The sequence below is a fragment of the Anoplopoma fimbria genome, chromosome 3, assembly GCF_027596085.1.
Source record: "Anoplopoma fimbria isolate UVic2021 breed Golden Eagle Sablefish chromosome 3, Afim_UVic_2022, whole genome shotgun sequence".
NCBI classification, from domain to species: Eukaryota; Metazoa; Chordata; class Actinopteri; order Perciformes; family Anoplopomatidae; genus Anoplopoma; species Anoplopoma fimbria.
The window spans coordinates 1086035-1107834 of record NC_072451.1 but is presented as its reverse complement, the minus strand read 5'-3'; the positions used below and the strand labels follow the sequence as shown (position 1 = coordinate 1107834).

Sequence of the window (21800 nt, the reverse complement as noted above, 5' to 3'; positions counted from 1 at the left end):
GTTACAGTAAAAGTACTCATACCAAACTGTAGAAATACTATGTTACAGTAAAAGTACTCATACCAAACTGTAGAAATACTATGTTACAGTAAAAGTACTCATACCACACAGCAAATGTTTTTACATGAAAAATGAAGATCAACCATTAAAATAGTTTCACATTTTATGTCACTAATGTTTTCTGTCCACTAATTGATTATATTATTAATTTATTAATGGACTAATTGATTAATCAACTGATGGATTCAGCTGTACTTGTATAAACTGTTGGGGGTTATTTATAATATAATGTAAAATAATAACATATTTCATAAACTCTTGTTATGTTTTGTGTGTAAAAAATATTCATCTGTAAAGTAAATAAAGTTGTCGGATAATTGTAGTTGAAGAAGAAGTAGAAAATAGCATGAGAAGAAAATACTCAAGTAACGTACAAGTACCTCAGATCTGTACTTTTGTACAGTACTGAGTGGCTACACTCAGATCTCCACCTCTCTGACCTATAAAGACTTTAAAAACAATGACGTGTACCATGAATATATTTTGTATATATTTATATATATAGATATATATTGTGTATTATGGGATGTGCTGTGGATTGAGGTTGAAAAGGAAAGAAAACAGTGGTGTTAGTTTGTGAGTAATCTAATCACACAGCTGTCGTCTGGTTAACCAACAACAACTAGAAGTAAAACTCCACACCTGAAGGCTGCAAACTGCTGAGCTGATAAGGCTTCACGTGTGCCCAGAGTTTACCCACAATGCCGAGCAGCGGTATCAGTCAAACAGAGCTTTTCCTGCTTCCTGCTGGCATCGACCCCTCTGACCGGGAGGAAGGAAGCGCCTTATATGGGCGTCAGATGTGAGTGTGTGTGTGTGATACTGATGGTTCAGTTAATCAAACAGCTAAATTGAAATACATGATGTGGCCAAAAGTATGTGGACAGCCATGTTTCTGAGTTTGTCAACTCCCAGTTTGAGAAACTTTGATTTAAAGTATTCAAACTTCCTCTGACAGAGCTGCAGAAAATCATTTCTTCATACTGCGATGAATCAAATGTAGTCTGTTTTACGACACGTGACTGTGTTTTCTAAAACAAACTACAACACGTAGACAGAGTTTAAGGTCACAAAAACGCCCTGTAAGGGATGAAACAATACAAAAATTGAAAGTACTCGCATGTGAATATTATCCATCTAGGTCTTTCATTGTGAAAGGAAAGCCGTACGGAGATTCTGTGTTGTTTTTATAAAAACAGTCAAAAGTCAATCCGTTTGAACATTATTCCGAAAATAAAAAAAGATTGCAGCGCTTAATATTCGTGTTCTGTGTGAAAGTAAATACAATTTATTAATAGTGAATATAATGAACTAATAAATAAAGATGTATAATTTAATAATCAATAATTATGATAAAATAATGTAATTTTATTCTCATGAGTTCTTTTTCTACCTCAAATATATTTTGATGCTGATTCTTTTACATTTTACATTTTGAATGCATATTCCTAGTATTTCTACCCTGTGGTATTAGTACTTATTCAAACCAAATGTTTGAAAACGAGAGAGAGATAAAGAGAACGAGGTCGTGTTTTATGAGTTGAACGTGTTAACGTTGACGGTTGTTTGCTGGTTTCTAAAAAACAGTCGGAGTCGATGACAGGAAGTAGAGAGAGAGAGTCACCTGTTTCATTATCTGTGTGTCTAATAATAAAAACCAACAGGTTTATTTTTAACGGCCGCAGGTGAAGGAAAGCCCGTCTGATGTGAGAATAATAACCGTCAGTCCTCTCGCTTTATCTCTCATCCAACGTTCCTGCCTGTGACCCCTGCAGGCCACCGTAATCTGATCTCAGACAGGAAACACATGCTTTCTTTGTTGTTATTTTGGATTAAGTTACCTTTCATGAGGAAATATTAAACTGGTACGTTATAGTGCATATTTGGTTTGTTGTAATGTAAATCTGTAGTCTAAATATATGGACATCTTTTTCACATTTCAAATGGAAACAGCTTTTTACAATTTCATAGGAGGAGTTTGTTTTCTTTACACAAAGTACAATTCTATCATTTCATATATATATAATATAAAACCCAGTTTAAATCAATGGGAGTAATCGTGATGTTAAAACCGCTCCGATGACGATCTTTAAGAATAACTTTATAGAAACAGACGATCTTCTCTCTGATGGTCTGGTTTACTGATGGAGGTCTGTAGAGGATCAGGACTAGACTGAGACTGGATCAGAACCAGATAGACGTTCCTCACAGTTAGGATTCATGAGAAGTTTAGATGTTGCGTCATCATCGGGAAGTTGGCGAGCTGTCGTACAGTTAGAGCCGATATTTGATTAAAGCGAGAAGTCCCGCCCCCAGCTTCCTGTCTCTTTGATCTCAGGTGAGACACACCTGAGGTTTCCTAGGTCGCATTAACCCTGAATCAGACACACACACACACACACACACACACACAGTCTACGGCGGCTTGGACATCTAATCTATAAACACTTATCATAAAGATAAGATCGCATTCAAACCTCACGATAAGATAACAAAACATTTTTGTTCCCAGTCTGAAGTCTCTAAAGGCTGCAGTGGCTCAGAAAACCTTACAAAGACTCATTTTTGACGCTTGAACATGTTTGTGATAATTATTTAATTTCATCAAAATGTCAGACTAATGCTTTTGCAGTATTTAAAGTCTATAGATTATAGAGTAGCTTTTGGTTAATAACCTTTTTATTATAATTTCCTTCTATTTTATATTCATATTTATTTATTTTTGCAATACTTTCTATTATTTTTATTCTTATTTAATTTTATTTCATTCTATTTCATTTTATTTTCAAGTTTATTTATTTTGCAATACTTTCTTTTATTTTGAATTTAATTTAATTTAATTTTAATTTTATTTCATTTTATCCAAGTATGTTTTGGTTATGCGCTAGTAAACCAAATTCCACCAGATTCCTTGTATGTGAAAACCTACTTTGCAATAAATGGCATTCTGATTCAGAATTGTTTAATTTTTGTAGTTCTTGTTATTCTAAAAAAGTAGTTCTGTTGTGACTCGCCTGTTGTAAGAAGATTGAGGAAAAGTGTAAAGTTTCTTCTTCTTCAGTCCTGTTTGGATGCATTTTGTCCATGATGAGTCAAAAAACCAACAAAGAACAAAGAGAGGCCTGAAAAACTTTGTAGAAGTCAGTTTCCTGCTTTGTCTCATCCATAGATATTTCTTTTGTTTAATATTAACACTGACATTGTGTTATTTCTTCAATAAACTTTACATGCAATTAAGATAAATAGAGACTTTGCTTTAGATGTCAGGGCTCCAAAACTTTGCAACATTCTTCCTGTTGAGATTCATCTTGCAACCACGCAATTATTAAACTTGCTTTTTTGTAACTTTGTTTGATTTGTTTCTTTCATGTTATTTTGTATTATTCTGTAACACTGTTTTGAATGGTGCAATATAAATAAAGTTATAAAATCAGTTATTACTCCTACTGTATAACAGCGTGAGAGAGATTTTTGCCCAAACTAAGTTTTTGTCAATTTCTTTTTAGTTTTGTAGTTTGTACATGAGTCTGGTTTTCCTGTCATGCTGTTATTGTATGTTGCTGTAAACACGGATAAAATGTACAATTCATCGTTATAAAGAACGCTGTGTGTGTGTGTGTGTGTGTGTGTGTGTGTGTGTGTGTGTGTGTGTGTGTGTGTGTGTGTGTGTGTCTTCAGATTCTTTGGTATGACTGATAAGAAAATAAGGTTATCATATAACACACCCACACACAGTCTTCGGATTCTTTGGAAGTTAGTAATTCCCGGGGAAAACATCTGACAGGAAGTAGCACATTCCACGTATGTAAGTCTGAGAGTTCTTGTACTTACTACATAGTGGGGACCGACAGTTTTTAACCTACAGAGTGAGGACACCATGGGAAAGTGAGGACTTTTGACCACTCCTCACTTTCTTCAAAGGCTTGTTTGACTGTTGAGACTTTGTTTTTAAGATTCAGATCAGAGTTAGGTTTAGGTTTGGGTAAGGGTCTGGGTTAAGGGGTATGTGTGTGTGTTTGTTCTATCTTTGTGAGGACCGTACCCATTTGTCCTTGTTTGTGAGGACATGCTCACTCCTTCAAACTGTTTTTGAGGATTCAGACTTGGTTTTAGATTTGTATTTTGGATCAAAGCTACAAACCAGCCGCAGACCTCGGGACATTCACTATCGAGAGAGAGAATAAAGTAATTCTGTGTCACATCGGAGTAGTTAAATTCCAGTGACTTACATTTCCCAGTTAGATCACTTAAAAAAACAATGATGACCAGAGTTTAAAAAAACGGATTCAGACAATAAAAAATGATAAATACCCCAAAATTGCCCAAATCAGCAGAAACAAGTCAGACAGAATAAAAACAATCACGAAAAGCAGAAGTGAAACAATGAGTCTTGAGACGGATTTAAAAACACAGACTGTTCCTTAATCAGTAATAGAAAACAGACGTTTAATTGCTCAGACTCATGTTTTTGTTTAATTACATAACGTTAGTGTTTTATCTTTATTATAATAATGAGGTTCATTTTATTGTTTAATATGGACCACAAACATCTAATTTTAGCTTTTAAAAAATACTTATAAAATAATAAAAAAGGATGACCAGATTTTTCTTAAAAATGTAAAAACTTTATTCGGCCAAACAAACATCATTTAAAACATTTAATGCCATTCCATCGTGGCGTAAACATACAAAGCAAAATAAACAAGATTTCCAGTCAGATCAGTTCAAACATCATTCAGAGGTTTTCTCTCGTCTCCGTACCGATTCGTCTCCGTCACAGTGATTCTCCTTCTCGCTGCTAATTCCAAACTATGTTAGCCATTTAGCTTAAATATATATAATTCCTACTTGTTTTTTTAATAGCGTACCGTATCGAGTTTGAGATCAACATAAATACAACTGGGTTTGAGATTAACTTACAAGATGCAGAAATGAGGATACAATTTCAAAACTTTTTGTTTGGTTTCAGGAATCTAATTGTTTGATCGTCAAAGATGCTTCCCAGATAAAAACATTTAGCCGGCTGTGTGCTGCTCGTTAGCGGAGGAGGTTTAATCAACCAGTCAGTCCTCATGCTTGAAGTCTTTTCTCTTGTAAAACCAAAACCTATTGTTTGAAAGCTGTTCACATAAATTCTTTTTATTTGAAATATGTTTTAATTGTTTTCCTTTGTTTGTCTCTCATAATTTATTTAAACATGAAATGTATTCTTAAATCTTGTTGTATCCGAGTGCTGATAGAGTTCCAGCAGTGCATGTTCATATTTGATAACATGATTATTGTATTTTACAGCTACAGTCCATCTGCAGTAGATTTAAGAAGCTATTTAACTGTCTGCTGACAGTTTGGACCATTTCTTTCAACCAGAGAATCCAGAAACCAGAGGAAATTAGCTTTCATGCAAACCAGGAACTTGTTAGGACAGTGTGGAAAGCAGGTCACATGGTACTCTACGATCTCTAATGCTGTGTTATCACCAAACGCAGTTTGATCCGCTGGAAATGTATTTGTCTATTTGCGTCACTCTTGCTAGATGCGTCAAAGAGGAGACCTCCGTGTAGACCAGGTTTCATAAATCATGGCTGAAATAACTATTGCTGCTTTGTACATGTTGTGGAACTCCCAGATATCCCGGGAAACTAAACACCATCGTGTCTGGGCTCTGAACGTCATCCAGAGGCTGGTTAACTGCAGCTGTATGAACCCCAAAATTAACAATTTAGCTGTGATTAAGTTGCTATAAACGGATGAAAGGGTTGCTGAAGTAACAACATGGTAATGCTGATTTGTCTGAATTCATGTTTAGTCAGGTCTGTCTGCAAGACAACAACCCTCGAGTTGAAATATTCAACTTTAGCGAATATACAAATGAACGTATATTCTCGTATTCGCATTGACTTTGTATGTAATAGCGTCGTGTTAGGTGAGAACACAGCATTAGAGAGACATTTAGCAAAAAGCATGAGTTGAAAGAGAAATTGTTTCAAAACTAAAACGTCACACATTCATCATCTGTCGTTTGCAGGCTGAAAAATGATTCTCCAGGAACCAAACATGTTTGTTCCAGTTTTAAACTCACTATTTTACATGAAGCTGCTTTTCTGTGATTTAAATTGTTGTTAAATAATTATTTTTGAGTATTAGAACTTTTCATAACCATAAGCCTGTGGGTTTTATCTGTTTTAACAACATTGTGTTTAGGTAAGACTTTGGAAGATTGCATAAAGCCCCTGAAAGTTCTGTTTCAAATCTTACGAATTTCTCTTTAACATTAAAAATCCTTATTTAAATTATACATTTTCCTAAAAAAATCTATTAATCTGCTTCATCAGGACTGCGTGAATGTGGTCTGATCATATTTGAAAGAAGCCAAACGGTCAAGCAAAGACGGAAACAGAAAATATCTCGTGTTAAATAACCAAAACCTTCTCTTCCTTCGGCAGAAAAAGGTTTGATCGTATAGAAAGCCGTTACTCGTAGTTCTGGTTGAGCAAATAGAAGTTAAGGTCCAACAGAGCAACAGACACACACTTATGTTCTATCATTACCCAAAGAACACATCTTTTTTTCCTTTAAAATCCTCGCTGAGTTTTTGTTTTGAGTTTGTTTGACCGATAAGTAAAACTGTGAAACTGTAAAAAGTTCGACCTCGGCCACAGAGACTTTGTTTTTTTAAATCTGAGGTAGGAACTGTGGCCCGAGGAACTAAATGGGAACAAGGTTCCTCTGGAGGAAATGTTCCTGGGTTCTTGGGAATAGTTCTTGGAAATAGTTTTTGGTAGAAAAGGGGTCCGAAGTGATGATTCTTCGGACTTTCGAGCCACCAAACGGCAGCGAACGCATCTGAGCTGCTTGTAAGCTGCATTCACGTCACACCAGAGGAACGAACGGTAAACTGGCTTAAGTCAGTTGTTGGTTAAATTGTGTATTTTGCACCACTAGTAGCTGATCCTGAAGGTGCTGATCACTTGATCTCTTGGTCCCACATGTTTATCCAGATGAACCTTTGCATCTGTTGGCCAGATTGAGATTAAAGTTGCCTTTGGATTCAAACACGTCGCCATTTTTGTGGCAGTTTTACGCCCCCGTTCTGAATCCAGAATTCAACGTTTTGATTGGTTCTTCAAGTGCTGGAAATGGTCGTCAAGGAGCACAACAGCGAAACGTATATGAAACCCTGAAATTATACATATATGTGCAGCAATTTAGAGGTTTGGAACCAGACAAGGTGAGTCGCTGCAGCCTCTAGGGGGCGCTAGAAGAACCACCAACATGGGACAATTCTGGAAATTTGTAAAGGCAAGTAAAATAAATCTGAACCTGAACTATTGTGAACGTCCACAAGGAGTCGGAATAAACAGCAGATTGTATTTGTCGTAAATCTGATGAGACGTGAACGCAGCTCGAGCACATTTAACATCTTTTCTTGGATCAAACAACTAAAAGGTTTCTTTTTCTCTTCTTTTCTTTTTTTACGACAACATCAACAACAAAAACAACTCTGAGTAAAAAATAAAAATAAAAACGACAAAGAAATATTAGCTAAAGGTTTTTTTCAGTAGTTCTGTTGAAATTCTTTGGACCATAACATTTGTTGTCTCCCTGAATCGCTCCGGAGGCGGAGAGTTAATTTGGCTGCAGCATGTTTTTGATCTGCTTGGACGTCGCCTCGTCGTTCAGATGTTTGGTCGTATACCTGCAGGGACGGAGCGGGAGGTTTAATGATGACTCAACAATAATCACTGTAGCATCAGGTCAGAAGACAACGACTTTACTAAGGGAGTTTAATACGAGTCATTAAAGCTCAAATAAGAAATTCAGATTTAAATAAACATAAATAAATAATGTTTGTGATTTCTGTCCCGTTGTTAGTATCTGTGGTGCGTTTGTGGAGAGTCAGACCTGAGAGCGTTGAGTAATCCCTCCACACTGCTGGGCACCTGCTCCTTCAGCACTCTGATGCAGCCTTTCATCTGAAAATAATATTAATCATTATTATTATTATTATTATTATTATAATATACTGCATGAAAACCCTCCAGATGTGTTGAATGTTTGTGATAAACTGAAGGAGGAAATGTTCCTTAATGTGTTGGGAAAATCCTCCTTCTTCTCTTTGAACCCCAAAACTCAGTGGCAGATTTGAAAAAACATATTTACCAATAAATGCCCATAATTCACCGTTTATTACAGCCAGAAGCTTTAATAAAAGACATTATTGTCAAAAGTTCAACGACGGCCCTTGAAAGAATCATGTACGACAAAAAGAAGCAGCCAAAACAAATCTTAAAATTGGGATATTTCATCAAAACAAATGTATTCTACTGAACCGTTATCTTTAACCAGATTCTGTAAAAACATTAAATTCTGAGCTCCTCAGTGAAACTATGAAGACATGATTGATTCATCTGAGACCAACAGTCATGTGACAACAAATCTGTGAAGCTTTGACTGAACTGCTGCTGAACACAGAGCAGAGAGGAGAGTGTGTGTGTGTGTGTGTGTGTGTGTGTGTGTGTGTGTGTGTGTGTGTGTGTGTGTGTGTGTGTGTGTGTGTGTATTGCAGGCAGGTCTTAACGAAGGCTCCGGCTGGGTGGACGTGGTCGTACAGGATGATGACGCCGACCATCACACGGAGGCAGAACAACACCGTCTCCTCACTGGCGAAGCGAGTGCGATACTCCCACACACACACACACACACACACACACACACACACACACACACACACACACACACACACACACACACACACACACACACACACACATATACACACAAACACACACACACAGTGTTGGTTCATGTCTGCAGGCAGGTAGACCACGGTGGTGCGTTCAGTAACACGTCAGGACTCACGGTGTTTCCAGCATCACTTTACACACGCTGGCCATCGTACTCAGACAGTCTGTCGTGTTTTCAATCGGGACATCTGGATTCTGGAGAGCAGGACAATAAAGTTTTATTTAATTTAAGCACAACAAGTAAACAAACACTACGGCAGGTAGTTCAAATTAGAAAAAAACATCCGTGGTGGAGAAAAGTTCAGATTTTAATGAGGTTAAACGATAAAATACAAAATGTTCTGCATTCAAAAATGTTTTGCAAAAGTACATAAATGTTTAATGTTCTTAAAGTACAAAAAGTAAAAGTACTCCTTCTGTAGTATTTCTTTCTGAAAATGTACTCAATGATAAAATAGTTTGTACATTTAAAAAAAAAAAAATGAATACAGTAAAATCCAAATATTAAGATTAAAAAATATATATAAAATATAAATTAATTACAGAGATAAATATTTAAAAATAAATGTGTCCAAACGTCAAAGAAAAATAATTCAAATAATAATAAAATATGTAAGATCGATGATAATTAAAAGAGTTCTGCTAATAATATTCGCAGTATTAGAATAATAAACTGCAGAAAGTATACATCTGTTGTGCTTTATTGCTTTGCATTCGTTTCTAGGATTTTATAAATAATTTAAATTAATTTAGAAATCACTCAAACTAGCTTTATATAAATATAGTTAAGAGGAATGTAAAGCTTTTCCTCTCTTCAGTAGAATAACACGAGGCATATCGATGTTCCTCACAGTTCTTTTTTGTTATAAAGGTGAAGCTTCAGGGTCCATAAGGATTTAATTAATCATCAATATAATAATCTCTTAATGATTTAATGAAAATTTCAAAAGTTTTTTAACTTTCCATTACAGATAAATGTGGTGACGTCGCCCTCTGCTGGAGCTTTGTGATAAAAAACATGTTCATTACGCCTGTAATATAAAGTGGTTTATCCTTAAATTACTAACATTCTCACTGGTCTGTGTCCTTCTAGTGTTTCTCATGTCTTTGCTTATTATTTTTTGTATTATTTGGAGGTTTTAGCTCAGTGGGGAGAACAGGTCATCCTTTTTATTTTATTTTATTTATTTAAGAGAATATCATAAACATGCTGTATGAAAAACACAACTGGGTTGATTTTAGCCATGACTTCATCTTGAAGAGGCTGCAGCTCTCTCTTATAGAACCTGGTTAACCACAAGGTTGGCGGTTCGATCCCCAACTGCTCCAGATTTCATGAATGTACTTGTTTGTATATGACAAGTTTAAATGTATTTACCTTTTATTTTTACTTTCATTGCGGTCCTGAAATGGTCGATTATTATTTATGTTAAACATCTGGTAACTTTGTTTTGAATAATACTGTTTAAATACATTTATTATAACTATCATTCTTCCTCTTCTTCTTCTTCTTCTTCTTCTTCTTATTATTATTATTATTATTATTATTATTATTATCATTATTATTATTATTATTATTATCATTATTAGTAGTAGTAGTATAATAATAATAATAATAGTATTAGTTTAATTGTTATTATTATTTTATAAATATTGCTATTTGTTATTAAAAAATATTATTATTACCATCATCATTATTATTATTGATATTATTATCATCATTATAATTTTTATTATTGTTGTTCTTATAATTATTATTATTATTATTTTTGCAACCAACGATCCAAAAGAAATTCTGAATAAAAAGTTCAAATTTAAACATTTTGTACAAAATGAAGTGATCTGTTAAATAACTGAATTCATTGAGAAAATTTTAAAAAATAAAAAATAAATAAATAAATAAAAAATAAATAAATAAATAAATAAATAAATAAATAAATAAATAAATAAATAAATAAATAAATAAATAAATAAATAAATAAATATAAAAATAAAAAAATAAAAATAAAAAAATAAAAAATAAAATAAAAATAAAAATCTCTGGACGGACTCACATCTGAGACGAACTTTGACGTGGCGTCGCTGAGCGTCTTCAGCATCGGCGTGGCGCTGGCGTAGAACAGAGACATCCGATTGGCCAGCTCGTTGTTGACCTCATTTCCTGCGTCGGCCTGCAGCACGTTGCCATGGAAACAGTAATCAGGAAATATGTGATTGTGAATGTTTTCACTTCATAACCTTCCCATTTGTTTGTAAGATATTATAAAAGTGTGGTTTCACATTTGAGGACTCAGCATTAAAAATGTTTTTGGAACTTTATTTTGAAATTTTGTTCCCAAGTTTCAAAATAAGTCAGAGTTTTTCTATCCGTCATGTTTACAGGAAGTGATTGGGATCACTTCTTCTTCTCTGTCTTACAGAAAGGTTGTTGATTCGCATTCGGCTGATGGTTCGACGGTAATAACTGAAGTCGTTCTGGATCGCCGGGTTCGTCATCTGGAACAAAGAGAAGGGGAGATGTAGAGGAGGTGCTGGAGGTGGAGGAGGAGGAGGAGGAGGTAGAGGAGGTAGAGGAGGTAGAGGAGCTCAGGAGGGGGCGAGAAAGTAAAGAAGAAGGGGAGTTGAAGGAGGTGCTGGAGGTGGAGGTGGAGGAGGTAGAGAGTTCAGGAGGTGAAGGGGAGTTGAAGAAGGTGGTGGAGGAGGGGGAGGTTAAGAAGGGGAGTTGAGAGGTGAAGGAGTGGGAGAGGTGAAGGAGGTGCAGAACATGCAACAGCAGAAGAAGGGGAGCTGGGGAGGTCCAGGAGGTAGAGGAGGTGGAGGAGGTAGAGGAGGTAAATGAGTTCAGGAGGCGCGAGAAGTAAAGAAGGGGAGTTGAAGAAGAGATGCTAGAGGTGGTGGAGGAGGGGCTGAAGGTGGAGGAGGTTAAGAAGGGGAGTTGTAAAGTGGGAGAAGTGAAGGAGGTGCAGAACATGCAACAGAAGAAGGGGAGCTGTAGAGGAGGTGCTGGAGGTGGAGGAGGAGGAGGAGGAGGTAGATGAGTTCAGGAGGTGCGAGAGGTGCGAGAGGTAAAGAAAGGGAGTTGAAGAAGAAATGCTAGAGGTGGTGGAGGAGGGGCTGAAGGTGGAGGAGGTTAAGAAGGGAAGTTGTAAAGTGGGAGAGGTGAAGGAGGTGCAGAACATGCAACAGCAGAAGGGGAGCTGTAGAGGAGATGCTGGAGGTGGAGGAGGTGCAGAAGTGGCAGGAGGTGGAGGGGGTGGAGAATGTGCAGGAAGTAAAGAAGGGGAGTAATGGGGAGGTCCAGAAGGTAGAGGAGGTGCAGGAGGTAGAGGAGGTTGAAGGACTGCAAGGGTGCAGGAAGTGCAGGAGGTGCAGGACACACAGGAGGTAAAGAATAGTATTAGAGAAGGTGGTGCATGAGGTAGAGGAGGAACCAGGAGGTGGTGGAGGTGAGAATGTGCAGGAAGTAAAGAAGAGGAGTAATGGGGAGGTCCAGAAGGTAGAGGAGGTGCAGATTAAACAGATGGTAAAGATTGGGAGTTGCAGAGATGGAGGTGGAGGAGGTGGAGGAAGTGCAGGAGGTGCAGGTGGTTGTGGAGGCTAGAAAAGGGAGTTAGATGAGTTGAAGGAAGTTCAGGAGGAGGTGGAGATCCAAGAGGTGGAGTATGTGAAGATGATAAAGAAGGGCAGTTGTACAGTAGAAGAAGTGCAGGAGGTGCAGAACATGCAGCAGAAGAAGGGGAGCTGTTGAGGAGGTGCTGGAGGTGGAGGAGGAGTCGGAGGGTTGAAAAGGTGCAGGACAAACAGGAGGTAAAGATGGGGAGTTGTAGAGAAGGAGGTGCAGGAGGTAGAGGAGGAGGAGGAGGTGGAGGAGGAGGTAGAGGAGGAGGAGGAGGAGGAGGAGGAGCAGACCTTGAGCTCGTCGAAGCGCAGCGTGAAGTGCAGGATGTGAGCGAACTGACGAGCCAGAGCTTGTTTCTGCTCCAGATGCTGAGTGGGAGTCGAACCGGAGCAGGTGAGGACGTCCAGGAGACACCGCAGACTGGACTCTGAGGGGGGGAGACAGGAGGGAGACAAGGAGGAGGAGGAGAGACAGGAGGGAGAGAAGGAGGAGAGACAGGAAGAGACAGGAGGAGAGACAAGGAGGAGAGACAGGAGGAGAGACAGGAGGGAGACAAGGAGGAGAGACAGGAGGAGAGACAGGAGAGACAGGAGGAGAGACAGGAGGGAGACAAGGAGGAGAGACAGGAGGAGAGACAAGGAGGAGAGACAGGAAGAGACAAGGAGGAGAGACAGGAAGAGACAGGAGGAGAGACAGGAGGAGAGACAAGGAGGGAGACAAGGAGGGAGACAAGGAGGAGAGACAGGAGGGAGACAAGGAGGAGAGACAGGAGAGGACAGAGAGGAGACAGGGAGGAGAGGGAGGAGACAAGAGGGGGAGATACAGGAAGAGAGACAGGAAGAGAGACAGAGAGGAGACAGGGAGGAGACAGGAGGAGAGACAGGAGGAGAGACAGGAAGAGACAGGAGGAGAGACAGGAGGAGAGACAAGGAGGAGAGACAGGAAGAGACAGGAGGGGAGACAGGGAGGAGATAGGGAGGAGAGGGAGGAGACAGGAGGAGAGACAGGAAGAGAGACAGAGAGGAGACAGGGAGGAAAGACAGAGATGAGACAGTAAGGAGACAAGAAGGAGACAAGGAGGGGAGAGAGGAGGGAGACAGGAGGGGAGTCAAAGAGGAGACAAGGAGGAGACAAGGAGGAGACAGGCGTTAGTGTCTAACCACACATCCAGTCTTCTTGTTCTCTCCGGTCCGTCAGCGCCCCCTTCAGGTCGCCTCGTTCTTTGCAGCGCTGACAGCATGCTGGAGCTGCAGGTGTAACATTTGACCTGAGGGGGCGCTGGGGGACAGCTGCTTTAATTATTAATCACAGAGAGGAAGTGAAGATGATGAAATATCTGCCTCTGGATTAAAGGTCAGTGTGAACCAACTACAACTTTAATTCTCTGAAGAAGAAGAAGTTTGTTTTCAGGGAAACGTAGTTCTTCAGGTTCTTACCCAGTTTGTGGGAGAACTCATAGAAGGTTTTGAGTTTACCGACCAGAGGAACCACAGCAGACCAGGCCTTCTCCTGAACGCCCTCCACACCAGGACTCTGGATGGCCTACACACACACACACACACACACACACACACACACACACACACACACACACACACACACACACACACACACACACACACACACACACACACACACACACACACACACACACACACACACACACACACACACACACACACACACACAGGGGTTGCTTCCTGTCCTTTCACAGTAAAAGCCTCTTAACAGTGGTAAAATAAGTGTTCACATCTAAGTACTACCACACTGTGAAAATACTGTTACATTAAAATACCACACTGAAGAAATACTATGTTACATTAAAAGTACTAATACCACAATGTATAAATACTCTCTAACAGTAAAAGTACTGATACCACACTGAAGAAATACTCTGTCACATTAGAAGTACTAATATCACACTGAAGAAATACTCTTTCAGTACTTTTTACTGCCACAGTAAAAGTACTGAAATACTTAAACTACAGTACTTTTTACTACAGTAAAAATGATCTGTCACAGTAAAAGTATGAATACAACACAATTAACATTATAAGCTGTGGAACCAGCAAATGTTTAGTTGTCTAATTGATTCATTGTCTCATTTATTTAATTGACTAATTGACTCATGGACTAACTGATTATTTGTCTAATTGACTAATATATTAATACATTAATTGATTAATGGACTGATGTACTTCTATAAACTGTTTATTTTATAACTAAACATCAGATCTTAAAAACTCTTCATATGTTTTTCTGAGTAAACATCTTAATTTGCAAACCACAGCTGTCAGATAAACATATTGGAGTAGAAGGAGAAATTACCATGAGAAGAACATACTCAAGTAAAGTACAAGTACCTGAAATGTGTACTTAAAGTGCAGCCCTGGAGTAAAAGTACTCACCTGCCGTATCTCGTCCCCTGCTCCTCTGTACGTCTGCAGGTCTTCCAGGATGAGCCGAGCCTCCGTCAGCGTCTGGTTCACCTCCTCCCACACCGCCGTCTCCGACTGCGAGGGCTGAGCGTCTGCAGGGAGGCAAGGTCAAAGGTCACACACACACACACACACACACACATCGGACAAGTGTGTGTGTGTGTGTGTGTGTGTGTGTGTGTGTGTGTGTGTGTGTGTGTGTGTGTGTGTGTGTGTGTGTGTGTGTGTGTGTGTGTGTGTGTGTGTGTGTCTTACTCTCAAAGTCCAGGAAGAAGTTTCCCCCGTTGTTGTCGATGTCTCTGGTTAACACCTTGATCAGGTTCCCCATGCTGTCAACACACAGACGGGGACAGTGAGGACATTTTGACCTGACAATATGATCAATGCGATCAATAAAATGATTAGACAGATAAAAACAGAGTCATTCAGACACCTCATTTTATTTTTATTTAAATGTTAATTGGTTTTTAGTTTGACATGACGGAGAGAATCCTGTTGAGAAAAGCATAAATATGGAGTCATAGGAGTGGCATAATAATAATAATAAATAATAAATATGTAAAAGAATAAGAAAATAAATCCTCAAATATAAAGAGGAATAAATATATGAATATATCAGTAAATAAAAAAATAAAAAATATAAAGAGGAATAAATATATGATTATATAAGTAAATAAAAAAAGTACATATAAAGAACAAAATAAAAAATGTAATAAATATGTAAATATAAAGAAAAATAACAACATAAAATAAGAATTATAAGAATTTTTTTATTTGTTAATTTATCTCTTTATATATATATATATTTATTTATATATTTTAAAATATGTATATTTTTGTATATTTTTTATTTATCTGTTATATATAACGTAATTTCCTTATTGCTCTCTGAACTGCCACCGTATAAAGGGGCGTGTCCTTTCGTACTATGGACTCTCAGATAGACGTTCTTGGATGCAGTGTCGGGATCTTTTTAGCACCGACAACAGGATGTAGACACGACGCAGGTAAAGGCTTTGAATCGGTGAAGGAAACAGAAGAAGAAGAAGAAGAAGAAGAAGAAGAAGAAGAAGAAGAAGAGAGGTGGAGAGGAAGGAGGAGAAGAAGAAGAAGAGGAAGAAGAAGAAGAAGAAGAAGAAGAAGAAGAGGAGAGGTGGAGGAGGAGGAGGAAGAAGAAGAAGAAGAGAGAAGGTGGAGGAGGAGGAGGAAGGAGGAAGAAGAAGGAAGAAGAAGAAGAAGAAGAGGAGAAGAAGGAGGAGGAGAGGAGGAGGAGGAGGAGGGGGGGAGGGGGAAGAACAAGAAGCAGAAGAACAAGAAGCAGAAGAAGAAGAAGAAGAAGAAGAAGAAGAAGAAGAAGAAGAAGAAGAAGAAGAAGAAGACTCCCTGTAACACTTTTGAACCAAATGTGAGTTTTGTGTTCCAGTGTCAAAATAGCAGAAATGCCTCTGAAGAGAAAAGACGTGATATAACAGGCGAAGGTCAAAAGCCACCAGTTTGTGTTCCAGTTCAGTTAAAGACTCATATAATATAAATATAAATAACGACACAGGAACACAAGACTCTCAAGCTCTCTTGATGCCAAAATAAACCGAACCCTAATGTGTAATTACGACTTTATCATAACCACAAACCACCAAACACAACTGTGACCTGCTGTCAGTTTCACTTCAAACTCCTCCTCCTGTCGGTCCAGACTCTGTTCCAACACACTGCACTTCATCTTAAAACCTGGCTGAGATCAAAACGCTTCGAAAAAAAAAAGAAAAACATGTCCGAGATGATTTGTGTTTATAAGGATGCAGCGGACGGTAAACAAAAGAGAGTCTGTGGTTTGATAACAACAATAACCTGTGAGGATATCAGACGTTGACAACCTTAAAGCTCCTCAATGTAAAAGTGTAAAAGGCAAAACTTTCTGCAAACAAACTAAAAATGAAAGTGCGCAGCTTCTTTTGGTTTGCGAGCTGCAAACTGATCTGGAAACAGCGTCTTCTTGTTAGAAAACCAGCTCAGGGGAAAAAAAGAGGAAGTGATGAAGTCTCTGAAAGTTTGGCCTAAATTTAAAACAGAGGAAGTGAAGCAGACGAGAGAGAAACAACAGCAGCTCTGATATCACAGAAATGTCACACTGTAATTCACACAGTGAAACTACCTTCATACAAGGAGTATTTCAGCCCTTAAACACAGATTAAATAGTATACAGTAGTTCATATGTGTTGTTAGTATTCTGTGCAAGTTTTCTGCAAGTCTGAACTCTTATTTTGTCAGTTTATCAAAGTATAAAGCTGCCAGGAAGCCAAAGGTATGATCATACACAAGCTCAAGGTTATGAGAATGTTGTCCTATGATTAATGCAAATAAATATAGCAGAAAGAGAAGAAGAATTTAAACTATAATACCGTTTATTTACACGTTGTTTCTTCTTTTAAAGTCTGTGTGTGTGTCTGTAAACACTGAATATATTAGTAATTCAAAGTTTTTTTATGATCTACTGACATAAATGACATCCTTCCCTTTACGATAAATTAAAGAAGCGATGTTAGTAAAAATACTTCTTGAAATGAGAAGTATGTGTTTTTGAGATAAAGTCCAGTAAAATGAACGTCACATGACTATTTAAATGTAAACAGATGTTTTAAGGAACGTGTGCTTTACAGAACATTTTTAAATTGTTCCGTTCAGATAGTTCAACGATTGTCAACATCACCGTCCATCCAGTTTATGAAACGTCATTTATGATCATATATGACGAACGTTTGAGAAGCTAAAACCAGAATTTTTGGGGGTATTTGCGCTTTAAATATGACTTAAACGATTAATGAAATAGTTGAAAATCGATCCAGTTTGAATGTGTGAAGTGTCGTCTGTGAGGAGAGGCAGGTATGTGTGTATGTAGTAATATAATAATATAAATATTCATATTAATAACTATAATAATAGTGGTGGTAATAATAATAATAAAAATAATATAATTTAAAAAATAATATAATATAATAATTAGAAACTCTTAATAGATGAATAATATAATAATAAAAAAACTACAATATTATTGTTAATACAATAATAATCATATAATAACCGAATAGTATTGATATAATAATATAATAATAATAATGTATTATAATTATAATAATATTCCTATTTGTGGGTATATAGTTATATTATAATAAAAATATTAGAAATAATATATGGTCGTGGTAATCATACAAAATTATAAAATATAGTGATAATTTATTATTATAATAATACTTGTATGTGTCTGTATATAGGTATAGAATATTTCAAATATTAATAATAATAAAACAATATAGTAATAATACTATAATAATACTAATACTACTACTAATAATAATAATAATAAAACAAATAATAATATTAATAGTGGTGGTAATCATTATAAAACATATAAAAAAATATATAATATAATAATTATAAAAACAATGGTCGAATAATGTAATATAAATAAAGAATATTATTATTAATAGTAATATATTTATATAATAATAAAATGAACGAATAGTTTTGATATAATTATAACAATATAATACAAATGTATTATAATTAAAATATGAATTGCATGTGTGCGTACATAGTAATATAATAATAATAAAACACTGATGAGTGGATACTTGTAGTACATTTAGCTAAATACTTGTGTCACAGAGTATTTCCACAGTGTGGTATTTGTACTTTAACTTAAGTAAAGGATGCTAGTACTTCTCCACCAACACTGATGTGATAAACATGTAAACTAGAGCTGCAACGATTAATCGATCAGCTGATTAAATAAATGTTTTGATCATCGACATGATATCAAAGTGAACATCTGTTCAAGACATCTGGAGACGTCGTCTTCTGCTCTGAGATGATGTGAAGGATATTTTACATGTTTTATAGACGATTAATCCTTTGTTGGAGAGTTGAGTACTGTAACGTACTCGAGATATTGTACTTTTACTGCACATCATAATGCAGTAGTCATAGTTACGCCACCTTTTTCACTTTCAATACAGCTCATACATATTTTTAATTACAGTGAAATAGTTGAAATGCAGTACTTTTACTTATAATGGAGTATTTTGTTGGCAGTTGGTGGAAGAAGTACTATGTTCTTAAGTAAAAGTAGTAATACCACAGTGTAGAAATATTCTGTTACAGTCCTGCGTAATAATATACATAGTTAAACATAACCATTATACAGAAAAGATGTATTAAAGCAGTATAATTTCATATATTAATGTCACTTTAATGTTGCAGCTGGTACTTTATATACTGTTGTGTATATTAAACATCAGCATTTATAAGTTGATTAATAATCAGAATCTGTAAAGTAACTAAAGACAAATGTAGGGCAGTAAAAAGAACAACAGCTCCCTCTGAGATGTGATGTAGCCGGAAATGGAAATACTCACTTAAAATAAGTGCATGTACTTTGTACTTCCCACCGGTGTGTGTTGGTGTAGTCATTACTTTACTGCTGCAGCTCAAAGTGTACAGTTTGCAGTACAAGTGTACAAGTACCTCACAGCTGAACTTGAAGTAAATGTAGTGTAAGTTTTTAGTGTGTAGCTTTTTTTAAATGCTGTTTTTAAATGTGTGTGAGTACTCTATGAATAAAATGTATTATTGTTATTATTATTATTACTACTACTTACTCACAAACACGGTGTCGTCACAAACCTTCAAGATGATTCACAAAACTGATCCCAGACCAGAATCAAGAAGCTCCAAACTCTCCAGAAGCGACTGAATGACACTAATAATGCAACTTATGAAATGAATTATTATTCCTATAATAAACAGAATAAAGAAAACGGCTTGAAGTGAGACTGCAGTTTGTTCCTGAGTCTGCAGGAGAAGTCTGCAGGACCTGACATGTCTGATTCTAGACCAGGATCCACCCATAGAGGACTAACCCCCCCCCCCCACCACACACACACACACACACACTGATCCACCTCCCGGACCCCCCGCAGCCCCCCCTGCTGCTCACCTGCACTGATCGCTGATCGATACCTGTGGATCGATACTGAGTGTGTGAGCTCGTCTCGGAGCTCCGTGCGTCGGCGGTGGTCCAGGTGTCTCCCCTCCCGGCTGGTCCGCCTCCTCTACATGCTGAGCGGGTCTGAACCCGGAAAACGCGGCCGTGCCGTGCTGCGTTAACTATAAAAGGAGTTGATTTCATCAGGAGGAACTGAGCTGGGAGCCAATCAGAGAGAGGCAACGAGCAGGAGAGAAATACAGTCAATTAAACTCACTGTAAATGTTTTCTTTGTCTAAATCATGTGTTCAAAAAGTTTAGATTATTTTTAAAAAACAAAGTTATAATTATAAAGCAACTGTTAAAGTCTAAATTATAACCAGAAATCATATTTATTATTTATTTAGCCAATCTCACATTTGATGTTGTTGTCTGATACTGATAATAAACTGATAACTGATAATAATTAATTAAACTCACTGTAAATATTATCTTTGTCTAAATTATGATAATCTTTGTCTAAATTATTAGTTCAAAAAGTTTAGATTATTTTAAAAAAACAAAGTTATAATTATAAAGCAACTGTTAAAGTCTAAATTATAAGACACTATAACCAGAAATCATATTTATTATTTATTTAGCCAATCTCACATTTGATGTTGTTGTCTGATACTGATAATAATTAATTAAACTCACTGTAAATATTATTTTTGTCTAAATTATTAGTTCAAAAAGTTTAGATTATTTTAAAAAAACAAAGTTATAATTATAAAGCAACTGTTAAAGTCTAAATTATAACCAGAAATCATATTTATTATTTATTTAGCCAATCTCACATTTGATGTTGTTGTCTAAACTGATAATAATTAATTAAACTCACTGTAAATATTATTTTTGTCTAAATTATGTGTTCAAAAAGTTTAGATTATTTTAAAAAAACAAAGTTATAATTATAAAGCAACTGTTAAAGTCTAAATTATAACCAGAAATCATATTTATTATTTATTTAGCCAATCTCACATTTGATGTTGTTGTCTAAACTGATAATAATTAATTAAACTCACTGTAAATATTATCTTTGTCTAAATTATTAGTTCAAAAAGTTTAGATTATTTTAAAAAAACAAAGTTATAATTATAAAGCAACTGTTAAAGTCTAAATTATAACCAGAAATCATATTTATTATTTATTTAGCCAATCTCACATTTGATGTTGTTGTCTAAACTGATAATAATTAATTAAACTCACTGTAAATATTATCTTTGTCTAAATTATTAGTTCAAAAAGTTTAGATTATTTAAAAAAAACAAAGTTATAATTATAAAGCAACTGTTAAAGTCTAAATTATAAGACACTATAACCAGAAATCATATTTATTATTTATTTAGCCAATCTCACATTTGATGTTGTTGTCTAAACTGATAATAATTAATTAAACTCAAAGTAAATATTATCACTGCGGGACTAATAAAGGATCTTATCTTATCTTATCTTATCTTATCTTATCTTATCTTATCTCTCTCTTATTATTATTGATTCTTTTTATCTAAATTATTAGTTCAAAAAGTTTGGATTATTTTAAATGAACAAAGTTAGAATTATGGGACAACCGTCAAAATCTAAATTATAAGACACAGAAATCATATTTATTATTTATTTAGCCGATCTCACATTTGATGTTGTTGTCTAAACTGATAATAATTAATTAAACTTAATATCTCATAATCCTGAGTTTTGTGTCTCATAATGTTGAATTTAAAACTCACTATTTGACTTAATATGCAATATTGTTAAATTAAAAGTCAAATTGATTATAGTATCTCGTAATCTGGACCTCAGAAGTCATTTAATAAAATTTAACAACCTTTTTTAAATGGTATATCTCCTGATCCTGATTTTAAAAGACATAAACTCACTCTGCGTCTCATAATCTTGATTTAAAAACTCACTTTTGATTT

The 21800-nt window shown here is 36.1% G+C and overlaps 1 pseudogene; it reads right to left on the bottom strand.

Moving 5' to 3' along the window:
- Positions 1-4669: 4669 nt before the first annotated feature.
- On the bottom strand, positions 4670-20036 carry LOC129088799 (CYFIP-related Rac1 interactor B-like; annotated as a pseudogene).
- Positions 20037-21800: the final 1764 nt, after the last annotated feature.